Genomic DNA, 18,188 nt, shown 5'->3' with positions numbered 1-18,188 from the left:
GTAGAAGGAATAAAGGGCAATTAATATAAAACTCTGCAACATACCATTTACTGTGTACTTAAATGTAATCATGTTTATGTTGCAACAACATTCGCAGGGCACATTTTTCATTCTATAAGGGAGTTTCATTTTTCTTAATTATTGTGTTGTCTATAGCAAGTTCCAGATTAAAAGTTCCCTCTGGATTGTCAGTAGTGGAGCTCAGAGAGGGCCTGCCCATTAGGGACAGCCATTAGGGGGTAGAGAGAATGAGGGAGAAGTTGGTAAAAGGATGCAAACTTTCTCTTATAAGATAAATTAGGTCTGAGGATCTAATGTATAACATGGTAACTACAGCTGGTAACACTATATTGTGTAATTGAAATTTGCTAAGAGAGAACTTAAATGTTCTCAAATATATAAATACAGAAGGACAGTTATAGATTTGTTAATTAACATGGGGGGAAATCCTTTCGCAGTGTGTATATATATCAAATCATCATGTAGTACACTTTCTTTTTTTTAAAGTTTATTTATTTGTTCATGAGAGACAGAGATAGAGAGAGGCAGAGACACAGGCAGAGAGAGAAGCAGGCTCCTGCAGGGAGCCCGACACGGGACTCGATCCCGGGATCCCGGGACCACGACCCGAGCCGAAGGCAGACGCTCAACCACTGAGCCACCCAGGTGCCCCATGTTGTACACTTTAAATGTCTTACAATTTTATTTGTATTAATACTTCGGTAAAGCTGGAGATTTAAAAAAAAAAAAAAGCCATTTAGAAAACAACAACAAAAAACAACTCCCTGCAAGGCTTTTGCTTCTCTGGGGCATTACAAATTACTTAGCAGCTGAAGCAATTATAGGAAACTTAGCATACCTCCATTGAAATAAAATGAGCAAAATGCACAAAAGGAAAAAAGTCAAAAGTAGATCAATTTCTTTGTTACTACTTCTCCCCAGTTCTTCTGCACACTGGAGGAGGGAAAACCCTATAAATCTGTGACTATTTGGGTGCTCAAAATTGTGGTTACTATTTAGCACTTCGTTTTAAAAGTAGAAATGCTTGATTTTGTGGGGTATATAGAAACATATATAGATATATTACTGAAACCCTTTCTTTGATTTTCTTTTTTCCTGCCAGGAGTAAACACAAATAACCCAAAGCTTATGATCCGGTCTCTTGACAGGCCTGTGCTAAGAAATTTCTGCAGGCGTACCTGGAGTTCTTAATAAAATCCCAAGAAGGTGGCTTATGGGAAGCATAAAAAATTAAGAAAACTTTGGGGAGCCATGGTAGGGACTAGCTTTCTTTCAAAAGGTATTGACAAATTTCTAGGACTATCCTCTGAGGCAATGCATGAAGTACAGAAAGAAGACAGCTCATTACTTTTACAGTCAAGCAATGTTTGTAATGTAAAAAATTTATGTCCCAGGTTGACCATTATCCATTAAACTTGGCTTTGAATGATTCCGGGCTGTTTTGGCAAAACTAACCTGTCCTCTGAGGAAGTGAGTTATCAATACAGAGGGCATTCAAAAGATCCTATTTTTTATTTGACACTTTCAAACAGGGACTTTAAATAATTTTCAAACAATGGAAGCAACTCTGGAATAAATGTACATTTTTTTTCCAAGAATACCTTCTTTGAAAAGGCCAGCACTAAACTCAGACAAGTGGATAAATGCTTGATATTTTAAATATCACTCAAATGATCTGAGAATCATTATTCTTAATTTGTTTTTAAAATATTAGAGGTGTGGTTTTTGTTTTTGTTTTTGTTTTCTTCCCTGGGTTGCCAAAAGGCTGCTGCTTCCTGACGTCTAGAATAAGGCAAGTCCCTCTATTTAAGGGCTGCAGTAAGTGTCGTCACATACAGTGCCTCCCTTTTGTAAAACTTAACACAACTGCAGTGAATAATGTTGTTGTGTCCGTATCTCCCTGTCGCTGGGATAGCCATCTCACAGAGCAAAAACCATATTTTTTCCTGTTGATCTCTGTGTTCCCCTAAAGATAGAACCTTGCACATAGAGGAACGGAATACTTGATGAAATAAAGAGGAAATGACTTGATTACTGAGCTAATTCTACTGAGTGTAAGTAGTTAAACTGTATAATTAGAATTCAGAGCTTTTCTCCAGCTTATCATCTTGAGACTTAGGATTTATAGCTGGGGATAGGAGAACTTAGCTACTTTTTCCCCTGTCAGGAAGCAAGAGAATGAGCACATCTCTCTGGAGGGAAATTTGGTGATCTGTATCACACCTTTTTGGCTATAAACACCTTTTGATCTGAGAATTTGTCAGAGGAAATAATTAAGGATAACATGTTTCAGATGTGTGTCATGAGCTGAATGTCTGTGTCCCTCCTAGATTTGGCTCTGTTGAAATCCTAATCCCCCAGTGTGAGTTTATCAAGAAGGAAGGGCCTTTGGGAGGGGATTAAATCATGAGAGAGAAGCCCTCATGAATGGGAATAGGGTCCTTATAGAAGGGACCCCAGAAGCTCTCTTACCCTCTTTTCTACCACATTGAGGATAAAATGACAAGAGAGAAGGTGGCAGGGGCACTTGGGTGGCTCAGTGGTTGAGCGTCTGCCTTTGGCTCAGGTCGTGATCCTGGGGTCCTGGGATCAAGTCCCGTATTGGGCTCCACACAGAGAGCCTGCTTCTCCCTCTGCCTGTGTCTCTGCCTCTCTCTGTCTCTCATGAATAAATAAATAATGTCTTGAAAAAAAAATACAAGAGAAGGTGGCAATCAACCACTAGAAGAGGGCTGTCACCAGACTGACCGTGCTGGCACCTTCCTCTCAGATTTCCAGCTTCCAGCAGAGTAAGAGAGAAGAAAAATTTCTGTTGTTTATGAATCACTCAGTTGATGGCCCTTTGTACAGCAGCCTGAACTGGCTAAGATAATGTGTATTTTAAATAGTAAAGAAAAAAAAAAAAAGTCGATACCTCTTACACACCCCCGAGATGCTCCCAGCCTTACCTGCCTCTTGCTGGACCCGTCTCCAAGGTAGTCCATCTGCACGGTCTCGTTTCCTGGTCACCTCACCCCACTCCAGGCCTTGCCTGTTGACGGTGACCAAGCTTATCCCGGAGTACACAGAAGCCCAGGAGAGTCACACCAAAGCCAGCACACTTTTGATCAGGGAAGAGGCTACGTAACATCCTCCTCCTGACAGGTTGTCCTGAGACATGGCTCGTGTGGCTTCTCAGGAGATGGTCCAGGAGGATTAAGGCAATACCTAGTGGCCACCAGGTCATCAGTGTGCCCTCGTAGTTTCTCCCTCCTCCTTCTTTGCTTTACTGTGTCTCTCACTTCTGTTCCCTGGATGTACTCCTCTGTACACACTCTGCCTCGGCTTCCGCTTCTGGGGGAACTGAGAGGTGATCTAACTGGTTGGTTGAATAAGACCTATTATTTAGTCAGTGGGTGTAGACAGGTACGAGCGTTAAAAACGACAAGGAAGGATCTCTTTCTCTTGCCACAGATATGCTCAAGGAAGTCAGTGCCCCTGCTTCTTACGTTCCCACTCAGTAGCCAACTGCTTTCTCTGAAACTTTGACTCACAGAAGGCCACAAGGAAGTGGAAATACCCCTGACTTGACTGAAGATGTTTGAGCAGATACTAGAAATGCCTTTGGTAAAGGTCTTTAGACTTATCACAAGGGTTAAAGTAACTAAGCAGAGAGGCCATTTGACTGCAGTGACTCTAATGACTTGGTAAACCTATGAGAGCACCCCAAAACCGAGACAGAGCCGATTCCTATAAATGCACTTGTATCCAGGAGACCAGCCCATCACCGATAGCCAGCTAGGCTTCAGCTGCAGCCAGTCCCTTCCCTTGCCTCACTCCTGGTCTTCACCATACAAGCTTCTCCCTCAGCTCCTGTTGGTGGCGTGCTCCCAACCGCTGGTGATTTTGGTGCTGCCTCATTTGACTCGGAGTTTGGTCAAACACAATCTTGAAGATTCTCTTACACCTCAGTTTATCTTTTAACACAAGTGACTGTGAGAGTTTAATTGTAGATGTGCAAATGGTAACCTCGTATCTAAAAATCTAAAGATGTGACCCATTCAGTGTTCAGCATTAGTCAGTTATTACAGAATTTTTTTCATGCAGCAGAGCTGATTTCTGCTTTCCTCCTTTGGACCCCGTATGCCCTTTCAAGCGTGGTGCCAGTTGGCCACAAAACCTTCCTCTGGATAGTGGTCCAGCAGTGGAGGGTCAGACAGGGTCTCCCATTCGGAATCTGACACCCACAGCTTTCTGTGTTAATTTATTCCCTGCCAAAATTGGTCAGGGAATTTGGTTTTGGTCGCAGAGATAGTTCGCTCCATTTTTTTTGGGAAAAACAAAGCACTCGGTGTGAAATAAACAATAACACACGCAAACTTGCATAACTTCTGATCACTAGAACTGAGGGATCTAATTAGCGGAGACGGAAGACCACAGCTGTTGGAGAAGGAAGTGAAGATTACAGAATTAAAACCAAAAAATACTGTCCTTCGCTCCCCCCGCCTCCCCCGGCCTTTGTCAGTCTGTACTTTGTCAAGGCTTCCCCTTGCATTTGTTTAGAATGCTTTTTGGGAAGTTTTTCGTAGGGGATCATTTTCTAAGTATGGAACAGACATTTTTATAGCCACTTAAATGCAAAGCAGTACTTTAGGAGTGATACCATTGCTGATTTGTCTTATTTTTTTCATTCCTTTTCTTGCAATGGAATACAGGTACTTAGCAGAACCTTGATGGCAACATGTTAGACCACTTGTGTGATAGGTTCTAGATGTTTCCAGGCCGCACTTTGTCGTCTGAGGCCCTTCGGAGAATGTTGGGCCTGGTCCCTGTGACCCTACATCACCACACTTTGTATTTGTTTTTTATTTTAATTTTTGCACTTTAAGAAAAAAGGAAATGCTGTAATTTGGAGAAAACCAGCTAAGAAATGGGACAGCTAGGTAGGTTCAGTATAGGATGCAAACAAACAGAAAGAATAGAAATAGAACATGATTATTCAGGACCTGGAAGAGCAACTATATGAAAGGTACAGCCAACCAACAGCAGGAGAAAGTGAGTATGTTTGAACCTATAACCCAGGAACCCAGACTTTTCAACTGCCCTTGCTAAAAGCCTTTGGTCTGGGGTAAGCACCAGCTCCACAGCTGGGGTCTCTACAGGCTTGAAGAAGGAGATCCCATGTCCTGCACCATCCTGTCTTTTCACCTACACAGTGTTGGATTTTAAATGAAGTAGAGTGGGTACCTCGGTGGCTCAGTTGGTTAAGCACCTGCCTTCGGCGCAGGTCCAAGGATTGAGCCACGTGGGGCTTCCTACTCAGCAGGGAGTCTGCTTCTTCCTCTCCCTCTGGCCCTCCCCTCCTCTCGTGCTGTCTCTATCTTTCAAATAAATAAATAAAATCTTAAAGTAGATTTTTTTTTAGAGGCATATAATGGCTTCTTTTTAAAGATTTTATTTATTCATGAGAGACACACAGAGAGAGGCAGAGACACAGGCAGAGGGAGAAGCAGGCACCCTGTGGGGAGCCCGATGCAGGACTTGATCCCAGGATCATGCCCTGAGCCAAAGTAGATGCTGAACCATTGAGCCACTCAGGTGTCCCAACAAAGTAGATGTTAAGTAAATGTGTGTTGAAATGTTTGAGTATGTGTATTTGACTCAACATTTCCCAGATTTTCTCCAAATTTTGGGTAAAGAAACTCTTTGGTTATGAATAACTTTTATGTCAAAATAATATAGGTTAATGTTGGGCTTTTTGCTAGAAATATAAACCATGATATGGATTTGGTTAAAGCAATGGATTTGATTAAAGCTAATCTGCTTTAGCTACCATAACAGAGTGTTATACATGATGAGGCTTCAACAACAGAAATGGATTTCCTTATAGTTCTGGGGGCTCTAAGTTTTCAGTCATGGTCCAGTAAAGTCTGTTTCTGGCAAGGATGCTCTCCTTGGCTTGCAACCCCTTCTATGTCCTCCCTCTGCTTTCTTTCTTCTGTATGCACCCTGAGTGGTGTGTGGTGTCTCCTCCTCCTATCAGGATGACACCAGTTCCATGGCTTTAGAGCCTTGATTTCTGTAAAGACCTTACCTCCAAGTGCAGTTATACTGGAAGCTGGGGCTTCAGTGTCTGAATCCTGGGGACACATTCAGTCCATAATAGCAACTGAAGAAAAGACAAGTCTTTCAGGTTGTGTGTGTGTGTGTGTGTGTGTGTGTGTGTGTGTGTGTTTTAAGGTAGTGAACATAAAGTAAAAATTGTTTCTGAATTATACCATTAACTTCCAAATAACTTGAGAAATACTGTTATCATGCTTGATAAAACTAAACAGTAGTAAAATTAAAGACTTCTTTTCTTTTGAAGATGCTGGCTTAGTGGAACATGACTTCTAAGCAGTCTCCCTTCTAAGGTGAGGAAGGAGATCTGCAGAATAAATAAAATCCAGCACTTTCTCATGCTGGCTCTTTGCCTAGCGACTTGGAAGAGTTGTTATGCATTTTGAAGACACTGTTCTAGGGAGAGGCAGCCTCACTAGGGGAAAAGAAGCCAGAATGTTCTTACTGAAAGAGTACATGCTGCAGAGGACAATGGAATTCACTGAAATTTCTGATATGGTCTCTGTTTTTCATATGAGACTTCTTACTTGATATATCTCTCCATGGGTGTTTGCTAATCATATATCTTAATGGAAGGCCTCAGATCCAATGTGATCAAAGTCTTGATATGCAGAAAGATGTGTGCTACGGTTCTCTGTGTGTGCCCATGCATGCGTGTTAACCATATAAAACAAAATCCTGATCAGGTAACTTTGCTCCCATAATGACTTAGCCCTGAGCTCAATGGTAGCAGAACCTTGCATTGAGTAGGTAATGCATAAACACCTAATAATTGATTTCTCTATCAGAAAGGGAGACAGAACATATCAGAAAGGGAGACAGAACATGAGAGACTCCTAACTCTGGGAAACGAACTAGGGGTGGTGGAAGGGGAGGAGGGCGGGGGGTGGGGGTGAATGGGTGATGGGCGCTGAGGGGCGCACTTGACGGGATGAGCACTGGGTGTTATTCTGTATTTTGGCAAATTGAACACCAATAAAAAATAAATTTATTATTAAAAATTTTTTTTTAAATAATTGATTTCTCTAACAGAAAAAAATCAATCCCTTAATTGAGCCCTTTAACAATTATTTATGTATATACCTGCTGCTGTGGTAAATGCTTGGAGTCCCAGGAGTGCAGCTGCTGGATCATATGGTAGTTCTCTTCTTAAATTTTTGAGGAAACTCCATACTGTTTTCCACAGTGGCTGCACCAATTTACCCTCCCCGCAACAGTGCACGAGGGTTCCCTTTTCTCTATAGTCTTTACCAATACTTGTTATTTCTTGTCTCTTTTTAAAAAATATTTTTTTTATTTATTTGAGAGAGAGAATACAAGCAAGGAAAGGGGCAGAGGGAGAGGGAGAAGCAGACTCCCCACTGAGCAGAGAGCCCCATGCAAGGCTTGATCCCAGGACCTTCAGATCATGACCTGAGTATATAAAGTGGACACAACTGACTGAGCCACCCAGGTGTCCCTCTTGTCTTTTTGATACCAGCCATTCTGACAAGTATGAGGTGATATCTTATTGTAGTTTTGATTTGTATTTCCCTGATGATAACACCTTTTCACATGTCTGTTGGCCATCTGGATGTCTTCTTTGGAAAAATGTCTGTTCAGGTGTTCTGCCCATTTTTTAAATTAGATTGTTTTTATTTTATTTTATTGCTCTTGAGTTGGAGTTCTTTATAAATTTTGGATATTAATTTTAAGTTTTGTGTATGGTAGGAGACAGTGGTCCAGTTTCATTCTTTTGCATGTGGCTGTCCAGTTTTCCCAACACCATTTATTAAAGAGACTGCCCTCTCCTCATTGAATATTCTTGGCTCCTTTGTCATAAATTAATTGACCATGTACGTATGCATGGATCTATTTCTGGACTATTGTGTTCCACTGATTTATGTGTCTATTTTTATGCCAATACAGTACTATACTTTTAATATCATTTTATAATATAGTTTGAAATCATAATGCTTCCAGCTTTGTTCTTTTTTTCTCCAGATTGCTTTGGCTAATCAGGGTCTTTGATGGTTTTATATAAATTTTAAGATTTATAAATCTAATTTATAGATTAGGTATAGAAATCTAAATCACATTTCTACTGTGAAAAATACCAGTGGAATTTTAATAGGGACTGCATTGAATCTATAGATTGCTTTAGGTAATATGGACATTTTAACAATATTCCTCCACAGCGGGAGCATGGGATATCTTTCCATTTATTTGTATCTTCTTCAATTTCTTTCATCAGTGGCTTATAGTTTTCAGCATTTGGGTCATTTACCTCCTTGGTTAAATTTATTCCTAGGTATTTTATTCTTTTTGATACATTTGTAAAGTTATTAATCTCTCTTTCTGATAGTTCTTGGCACATAGAACTACCACAGATTTTTTGTAGATTGGTTTCGTATGCTGCTACTTTATTGAATTTGTTTATCAATTCTAACAGTTTTCTGGGGGGAGTCTTTGGGGTTCTTTCTATATAATATGTCCTCTGCAAGTCGTGACAATCTTACTTCTTTTCTTCCTTTCCAGTTTGGATGCCTTTTATTTCCTTTTTTTTTTTTTTTTAAGATTTTATTTATTCATGAGAGAGAGAGAGAGAGGCAGAGACTCAAGCAGAGAGAGAAGTAGGCTTCAAGCAGGCCTGATGTGGGACTCGATCCTGGGACTCCAGGATTACACCCTGGGCCAAAGGCAGACACTCAACCACTGAGCCACCCAGGTGTCCCTTATTTCTTTTTCCTGCCTAATTGTTCTGGCTCCCAAAGTCACTTTTCAGTTAACAGCCACCATAGTACTTTGAACATGTCAGACCGCATCACTGCTGCTGAAAACCCTCTAGTGACTTACTTCATTTAGAGTAAAAGCTGAACATCTCAATTGTGACCTGAAAAGCCACATAAAACCTAAGTGCTTTGACCTCACCTTTTGTTCTCTTCCTTGCTTCCCTCCATTCAGCCAGACTGTCTTCCTCGGACATATCTGACCTGTTTCCACATTAGGGCCGTGGGGGCAGTTTCCTTTACCTGGAGTTCACATACCTCCATTTGCTCACCCACTTCATGCTTCTGTTCAAATGCCACCTGCCTGTCACCTTGTACCCTGGCTTTCTTTACCTTGTTTTGGATTTTTCTTTTTCCACAGCATTCCTTCAAACACATACATTGCCCACGATGTCTGTTATGTATGCTTTGTCTCTCCTCTCTGGAACTTAAGCTCCTAGAGGGCATGAGAATCTTAGTTTCTACTGTTCAATTCCAGAATGGTGCCTGATACACAAATAATAAGGGATGAGAACTCTGAAGAGCTTTATCCTAACCACCCCATTTCATGTTGCCTGTTCACCCTTCATCCCCTTCATCCCCCTCTACTCACACAACTTTTTTTTTCTACTTTGTTATTTGATATCACCTCTACTAGAATACAAAATAAGGCATGTGAGGGGTGACGGCAGGGACTCAAGATAGTAAACATGTTCTTATAAATATTCATTAAGGGAATCAATTCTAGGGAAGAACTTTGAAATTTCTCAAATCTGCTGCATATGTAAATTTTATCTTGAAGCAAATCTGAGGATATGTTTATTCAGTCCAAGTCAGTATATTCAGTGATCAGAATACATAATTAGTTACATTTTTTTTTTATCACTATGGCTTGATATATTTTGCTATTAAAGAACTCCCAGAGGTGCCTGGGTAGCTCAGTTGATTTAGGATCTGCCTTTGGCTCAGGTCATGATCTTAGAGGTCCTGGGATCTGGGATTGAGCCCTGTGTGGGGCTCCCGGCTCAATGGGGAGTCTGCTTCTCTGTCCACTCGTGCATGCTCTCTCTCAAATAAGTAAATAAAACATTAAAAAAAAATTCCCAGCCTACCCTTGGTAGTTTGTAATAAATTAAGCAAGTATTTTTTTAAAGTTCAATGATTGGTAAGACTCAAGGCAAGATTATTTTTTACAACATGCTGTACAATCTTCTGCCTGTATATATAGGGAATCAAAGTTGAAGATTTTCATTCTGTATGTGAAGGATTTTTTATTGTCACTGAAAGTCGCAAAACAATACTGAGAAGTTCTACAGGAAAGGATAACTGGACACTGAAGTATTAATATGTAAAAAACAAAACTGCTGTGATGTTATTCTGGAAAGTACATTACTATCTCTTCAGTTCCTGAGTATTTCCTGTGTACGACTCATTGGTGATCCTCCCATTTGAGTCATTTTTAATTATGGAAGAGTATAGCAGGTTTTATAGGAAATGATAATGTACCACAAGAAAATAGATTAAAAAAAAAGAAAAAGAAAATAGATAAAAAATCCAATTTGATTTTTAAGCTCTTTTCTATAGTCTCATAATAGATATTTGGGTCATACTTTTCTTTAAGTTTCTTTTAAAAATATTGCAAGTGGAGAGTAGTTAATATTTAGACGAATCCATTATAGACATTAAAACATAAACTATGGATTTTTTATGTTATTAGATATCAACAGTTTCAAAATGAAAATGGGAAAAAAAAAAAACCCTACCTTGCTATTGAGCATAGTAAAATGGATCTTTATATTAAGAAGAAGAAATCATGGGTGCCTGGGTGGCTCAGTGGTTGAGCATCTGTCTGCCTATGGCTCAGATTGTGACTCCAGGGTCCTGGGATCAAGTCCCTCATCGGGCTCCCTGCAGGGAGCCTGCTTCTCCCTCTGCCTGTGTCTCTACCTCTCTCTGTGTGTCTCTCATGAATAAATAAATAAAATCTTAAAAAAAGAAGAAGAAGAAGAAATCAATGCATGAAAAATCAAGTAACTCTTATTAATCATGATCAGAAGTTTGGGGTGAATTTTATTCTGCTTTTTAACAGTAGGTATTCTACTGCTAGCACATTTTTAATTGACATTTTGTTGTATTCATTAACAGGATTGGTTTCATTATTAATGCCATTAGGTTGTTGTTTAGGAAGAAAATTAGAAATGGTACCATAAACTTGCTGTCATCTGTTTTATTACAGTTACTTTATGACCAAAAAGTTTTTGTTTTGCTTTGTTTTTTTGAGATTCTTTGTTTTTTTGAGATGTGGGATCATATGTTATCTTTGCTGTCTGACTTACCTCACTTAGGATAATGCTCTCAAGGTCCATCCATGTTGTCACAAAATGGCAGGATTTCCTCCTTTTTATGGCTGAATAATACTCCATGTATCCGTTCATGGACACTTACGTTGTTTCCCTGGCTTGGCTCTTATAAATAATTCTGCTACGAACATGGGAGTGCAGATACCTTTTCAACATAGTGTTTTTGTCTACTTTGGACATATTCCCAGAAGTGGACTGAAACAAATTTTTTAAGTTAATTATCTTCTACTTACACTAATCATGTCCTGATAGCCTTAGGTCTAGTGATTCCAGACGGTTGTGAAAAATATAAAAATTGGCTCCTGTGCTAAACTTCAAACATATACTCTGACAGGAAGCTGTGGCTTCGCACAGGCCCAGCATCTAGAGCACTAACACAGCTTCCTTTGGTTGTGTGAAAAAGCAAGTCCTGTGGCCCCTGAGCTGTCCGCGAACACCCCCCTGCACCTGCTAGATGGGCTCTTGTACATGCCTGTGCATAAGTGGACTCTGGCATCCATCTCTCAGTGCAGTACAGCATATGACGGCATGATGACTGCTCAGGGATGCTAGAGGCCATGAGTCAGAACGGGAGCATCAAGGAGGAGGAGAAGGAACATTTGGAAAGGTTGAGATATTGCTGGGTCATCCTTTTGGGTCAATAAGCCGGACTTTAGTGGTGCTGGCTTGGGCCTAGGGCAGGCAATGGTGAAACCAAGTGGTTTGGATCTTCAGCATTCAGCTGTACTTATAACTACGTGTGGTCATCGTCAGGGGAGTTCCACCCAGAGACTTTAAACTGACAGAAAGCTCCCCGTCCTGCCATGATCGAAGCCAAAGAATCCTTGGTGATACAGCAGCAGGTGCCATGAGAAAGGGACACAGAAAAAGGAATCTTTCCAAAAATAATAAACTTGCAAAGTTAGAATGCTTCCAAATTAACTGTAAGGCCAGTGAAAATCCTTAATGTTAGGCCAGGAAACATTTTATCATAAGGAATTTTGCATGACTTTTTCTTAGCCCTTTCCAATATAGTAAATATATTATAATTTCCTTATGTATACATTCTTTATAGTATATTCCTCACATATATAACACATTGTATAATGATACAGTAGCTGTGGTCTCTCGATCCTCCCTATGCACAGTCCTTCGTGGCACTTTTGGAAGTCATGAAACCACATGTATTTTTTTTTTTTAAGATTTTACTTATTCATTCATGAGAAACACACAGAAAGAGAGAGAGAGAGAGACAGAGAGAGAGACAGGCAGAGGGAGAAGCAGGCTCCACGCAGGGAGACTGATGTGAGACTCGATCCTGGGACCCCAGGATCACACCCTGAGCCGAAGGCAGATGCTCAGTCGCTGAGCCACCCAGGCATCCCTCTCAATTCTCTTTGCATGAAATAGAGCTTTGTATGTCATGGGAAATAGAAGAAAGAAAAGCCGTATACAAATAAACAAAAATCATGATTTGACAGCGTTATTGATTTATTGGACCACAAATTGATTCAAGAGCAAAGAGGCAGAAATATATGACCTTTACAGTAAATTCCTGTAGTTTTGTTTGTTTGTTTGTTTGTTTTTTTAAGATTTTATTTATTTGCGAGAGAAGAGAGTCTAAGCAGGAGGAGGGGCGGAGAGGGAAGCAAACTCCCTGCTGAGCAGAGACCTGAAATCATGACCTGAGCCACCCAGGCGCCTCATAGTTCTAGCCCATGAATCTGCTCAGGGTTATCGGTTTTTTAAAAATGGACTCAATGACACTACAAGGCAGACTTTGGCCTGATTTTTTTTTTTTACCTCTTTCTGTCCCAACCAATGTGTGAGCATTTTGTAAAGTACAATTTTCAAGTGTTTGGAATTTCTACACAGACATTTGAGTGCTCTAAAATTGCCGTCAATGTACCACTTTGAATGAAAGGCAGCCTAGGGCTGCAGAAAGCTCAGGCTTTAGACTGAGATCATTGGGTTTGAATATCACCTCCATTATTTGTGGCCTAGGAGGACTTTTTTAAGCCTCATCTGGGAGAACCAGTTGTTGCTGGCATTAAATGAAGGGTGCCAGCCTGCATAATACACAACACACTGCTCAGACGTCCCACAGTGGTAGCTCTTATAATTTGATTATAAGTCGTGCTGTGCACAAGATGAAGAAGGACTTGGAAGAGAAGAATAGGAATTGCTTTACATTTGTATTATTTATTCATCCCCCTTTTCAAACATTTGAAAACAGATCAGAGATATGGTAGTGAAGTGGCACAATCTTTCAAAAGCAGTTTTGCATAAACTGGAGGATGAAATGCTCTACTCTTGTACAAATTGGTACTTACTAAGTGAAGAATCTGTTGATCTTTAGCTCACAAGCTGAAGTGGAGCAGACTTTTGATTCTGTGTGCCAAAAAGGGAACCACAAAATAAGAGGGGTTCATCAACCTCTCTGGCACACTATGGAGCATATGCCAGATAGAAGGTACCAACAAAGGCAAAAGAATCCATCAGCCTTGTTACCTGGGTGTAGGAGAGTGAGAAGCAGAGTCTTGTAGGACCTCATGTGACCTCCACAGCCTCATGTGCCTTCCAACTCATGTGACCTCCAAAAAACAAGTTAGCCAGGAACCCAGGTATAAGGAGACAGCAACGATAGACTCCAACTATGGCACTGGCCTGAGAAATAAAGTTCTTAGGCTATTAATGAGGTCAAAAGAAAGTGGAATTCAGTTGATTGAGAGACCATGTGATCCTTATTATCCCAGTGATCCTGTGGAGGAGGGTGATTCCAAATCTCCTTCTTAGTTGGGATTTAAGTCCCATGCCACAGTATTCCCGCTAGGACCCTACCTAGGGCTGTGGACTGCCTTTAGATGTGTGCTTTCTGCCCTGCTTCCCTACCTTCCTCTCTGGCTATGAATCTCTCAGGCAGATCTGTGAGGCCCTGGGGTTGGAGAGTGGGCAAAGGACCCACAGTAAAGCCCACTCCCCGTAGCGCACCATTACTTTTGCTTCTGAGACCTGGCCCAGGCTTGCCTCCCTCAGGGGCCCAGCATGTGTGACAGCTCTGGCTCATCGGTCACCAGTCTCCTCTGTCCTGGTGTCCCCAGGACTTTTCAGGACTTGGCCTTACCTTAGGAAGGGAGCAAAATAATAATAATAATAATAATAATAATAATAATAATAATAATAATAATAATAAATAGTGGCTGGCCTCCAAACATCCAAACATAAATGCCCCAAAACTCAGTATAGCCACAGATTCTTATCCCGGGTCTCATGGGTGTGAAGTGGAGATCCACTGAAGCACATCCCAGAGCCCTGATTACAGAAGTGACATTGGAAAAACCATAAAAACATGGCAGGCTTCCAGGCCGAAAGTGCATGTGTTAGTGGGAACAAGGCCGAGAGGCTCAAATGAGGAAAGAAGGAAGTCCTGTGAGGACCCTATCGCCAGCAGGCCAGAAATGCAGGTGTCAGCAGAAAACAGGGTATGTTTGATAAGAAAATTGTTTCACGTGATAGAAATGTGATAGACATTCAAAGATTCCTTAGGTCCCATGTTCCCTTGAGACTTCAAGTTGGTTAAAAAAATAAAAGCCTTTGGGACTGAGGACTGGAAGAAAATCAGAATCTAAGAGATAGGACAGTGGAAGCAAAACAGGCATGGGGAAGCCGTTACCATTTTCTCATGGCCAAGACCATATGAAAGAATCTGCGCTGGAGAAAAACATCTTGAATGTAATAGTTATGTTACACTGTGTCATATGGCAGGTACTCAACTATCTTAACTCATTTGGTCTGAGGAGCGTGACATTGGAAGAGCAAAGAGGAAAATGTTTGGGACCTGAAAAGATGAGTGAATTGGGGCAAACATTCATTTAGGTATGGTATTTATTATGGTATATAGCAAGTGCCCATTTCTTTCTTTTTTTTTTTTTTCTAAGATTTTATTTATTTATTTGAGAGAGAGAGCAGGAGGGAGAAACAGAGGGAGAGGGAAAGAATCTCAAGCAGACTCCATGCTGAGCACAGAACCTGACACAGGGCTCAGTCCCATGAGCCTGACACGGTGACCTGAGCCAAATCCGAGAGTCAGATACTTGACTAACTGAGCCACCCAGGCACCTTGCCATTTATTGAGCACCCTCTATTCCAAACACTGGCCTGGCCTTCTGCATACTTTTTTTTCGAGTTTGGGTTTTTGGGGGGAGGTGGGGCAGTGGTGGTTAGCTTCCACATATAAGTGAAATCATATGGGATTTGCCTTTGTCTAACTTATTTCACTTAGCATAATGCCCTTGAGGTCCATGCACACTGTCAAGAATGGCAGGACTCCCTGTAACTAGGTGACATGCATTTTCTGAAATCTCATAATCATGCTGCCATGTTGCTGTTATTACTCTCACTTTAACCACAAGGAAACATTGCTCAGAGGAGGTGAAAAAAAATGTCCAGGCCACTCACCTGGTAAATGGCAGAATCAGAATTCAAGTCCTGGACCATTTAAAATGCCCTGTTCTTAGGTCCATACGAATGGAATTGATGTGGAAAATGTCCTCCACGTAGTAGACCCACTGCTTGAGTTAGAGGTGAGGTGGGTTCAGGAACCAGAGGTTACACCGTCATTTGGCCCCTTTGGTTCACATCTAGGGTCTTTCTCTCTAGCGGGTAGGCTCTCTTATCTTGATAAAACCCCTTTTTCTCCTCTTCACTTTCACTGTTGTCCATTCTAATTTTAGAAATATGGTTCCTGGAGTAGAGACACTGAGGGACCGGATTCTGCAGTTCTTTCCTCTCTCTGTGTTGTACACTGCTGATTCCGGGTACAGCTCCACATCTGATGCTGGCATTATTGGTCACAGGATGTGAGTCAAGGAAGGAGGAACAAGGGATCCCTGGGTGGCTCAGCAGTTTGGCACCACCTTCGGCCCAGGGTGTGATCCTGGAGATCCCAGGATCGAGTCCCACATCGGGCTTCCTGCATGGAGCCTGCTTCTCCCTCTGCCTGTGTCTCTGCCTCTCTCTGTGTGTGTCTCTCATGAATAAATAAATAAAATCTTTAAAAAAAATTTTTTTAAAGGAAAGAGGAACGTTCTATATTAATGTCTTAGACTGTCAGAACATAAAATTATTACCTGTGGCCCCTATTACTCCACACTAGCCTTCACCACACCTTCAGCTTTTTTGTTTTTTCAGTGTTGACTCTTGCTGCAACTCTAGTCTTTGAAAAGTCAATGCATAAAAGACATGAGATTTTTCATAGGATCCTCTGTAGAGTTGTACATTCAAAATGTAGGTCTTCCAGTGACGAAAACACATATGCCACACTTAAACTCTATTTCCTTCAAGGAATAAAAGACCTTAAGGGAAATGAGAGACCATGCTAACATTAAAAAAATAAAAAAAAATTTAAAAAAATAAGAAGATCTCAGATCTACATTTTGGTGATCAGAAACTGTCCTGAATAATGGAAAGCTCTATTCAGGAAAATCCTATTTCTAGCAGTAAAACCAAGTCTGATTAAGACTACATCTTCTTTTAAAGGGCACCATCATATATACTGCTGGTTGTCGTTTATAATGGTGCAGCCCATTTGGACAGTAGTTTGGAATAGAATTTAAAAAGGTCTTGATAACTCATGGCTTACTCATGCTACCTCTGGGAATCTGTCCCAAGGAAAGAAGTCTAAATAGAAAGAGGCTTTTCGTATAAAGATTTTTCAAAGTAGAATTTTTATCATCGTGAAAAAAATTATAAACCTACATAGCAAAAAAGGTGAATGAGTGGAATAATTTTAAGTGGTATATTTAAAAAGCATATCACAAGAAGAAATAGTATATTACTTTAAAAACTGGATAAAAAATGAAATATGATTATAGCTGTGGGAGTAAAATCTATTATATTTAAAGAAATTTCGAGAAATAAATGGAAGCACTATCCCTCTATCAAGGATCATGTGTATTTCAGTGATGGAACTACGAGCAACTCTTTTTTTCTTTCTTTCTTTTATTTTTTTTAAAGAATTTATTTATTCACGAGAGACACAGAGAGAGACAGACATAAGCAGAGGGAGAAGCATCCTCCCTGCAGGGAGCCTGATGTGGGATTCAATCCCAGGACCCTGGGATCACAACCTGAGCCAAAGGCAGAGGCTCAACTACTGAGCTACTACCCAAGTGCCCCTTTTTCTTCTTTTTAAAGTCCCTATTTCCATTTGAGGAAGAGGACTTTTTATGTCACGAAAGGTCATAGTGGATACCAAGAACTGGATTTCATATACTTATGTCCATTTTATGTCTACTGTGCCCTCATCCAGAATGTGGTAGCCTTTCTCAGTCTGCATATTGTGGGTAGATCTGAGTGACTTCATGGCTCTTAGCTCACTCCTCAACCCAGACAACAATCTTGTAGAACAGATTAACTGTGGAAAATTTGGAAATAAAGATTGGCTCTTGGGCAGCCTGGGTGGTTCAGCAGTTTAGTGCTACCTTCGGCCCAGGGCGTGATCCTGGAGTCCCTGGGATCGAGTCCCACGTCAGGCTCCCTGCATGGAGCCTGCTTCTCCCTCTGCCTATGTCTCTGCCTCTCTCTCTCTCTCTCTCTTTTTCTCATAAATAAAATCTTAAAAAAAAAAAAAAAAAAAGATGGGCTCTTATTCCAAATTGCTGTTTTTCCTCCCTGACAAGCCAGGTCAAAGAAGTGCTCCCTTAGTAGGGAGAAACTGCTCAGAAAAGGTCCACATACCCACAATGTGAAGAAACACAATGCCGGTTAATCATGTCTCTGCTTTTTATCTTTTTATCATGTCTCTGCTTATCTGTTTTTTCACCTTGTAGATAAATAGGAATTGCCTAGATAGAGGACAAATACTTAACCTGTAAATTTGCAAAGCATCAAATAATGAAGGATGGCTCAACTCATAACGTCGTGTTCAATGGCTGACCAAACTCAAGGACGAAAAATAATAGAATTAAAGATCATTGGGATC

At 40.8% G+C, this 18,188-nt stretch overlaps 1 protein-coding gene across 13 annotated transcripts in view; it reads left to right on the top strand.

The window, feature by feature from the left end:
- Positions 1–18,188, top strand: part of CACNB2 (calcium voltage-gated channel auxiliary subunit beta 2) — a 374,487-nt gene that overhangs the window by 312,583 nt on the left and 43,716 nt on the right. The gene's annotated exons all lie outside the window — the stretch shown is intronic.

Source organism: Canis aureus, chromosome 5 (assembly GCF_053574225.1).
Source record: "Canis aureus isolate CA01 chromosome 5, VMU_Caureus_v.1.0, whole genome shotgun sequence".
Classification (NCBI taxonomy): Eukaryota; Metazoa; Chordata; class Mammalia; order Carnivora; family Canidae; genus Canis; species Canis aureus.
Note: the sequence above shows the minus strand (reverse complement) of the source record. Positions and strands in the feature narration are given on the sequence as shown.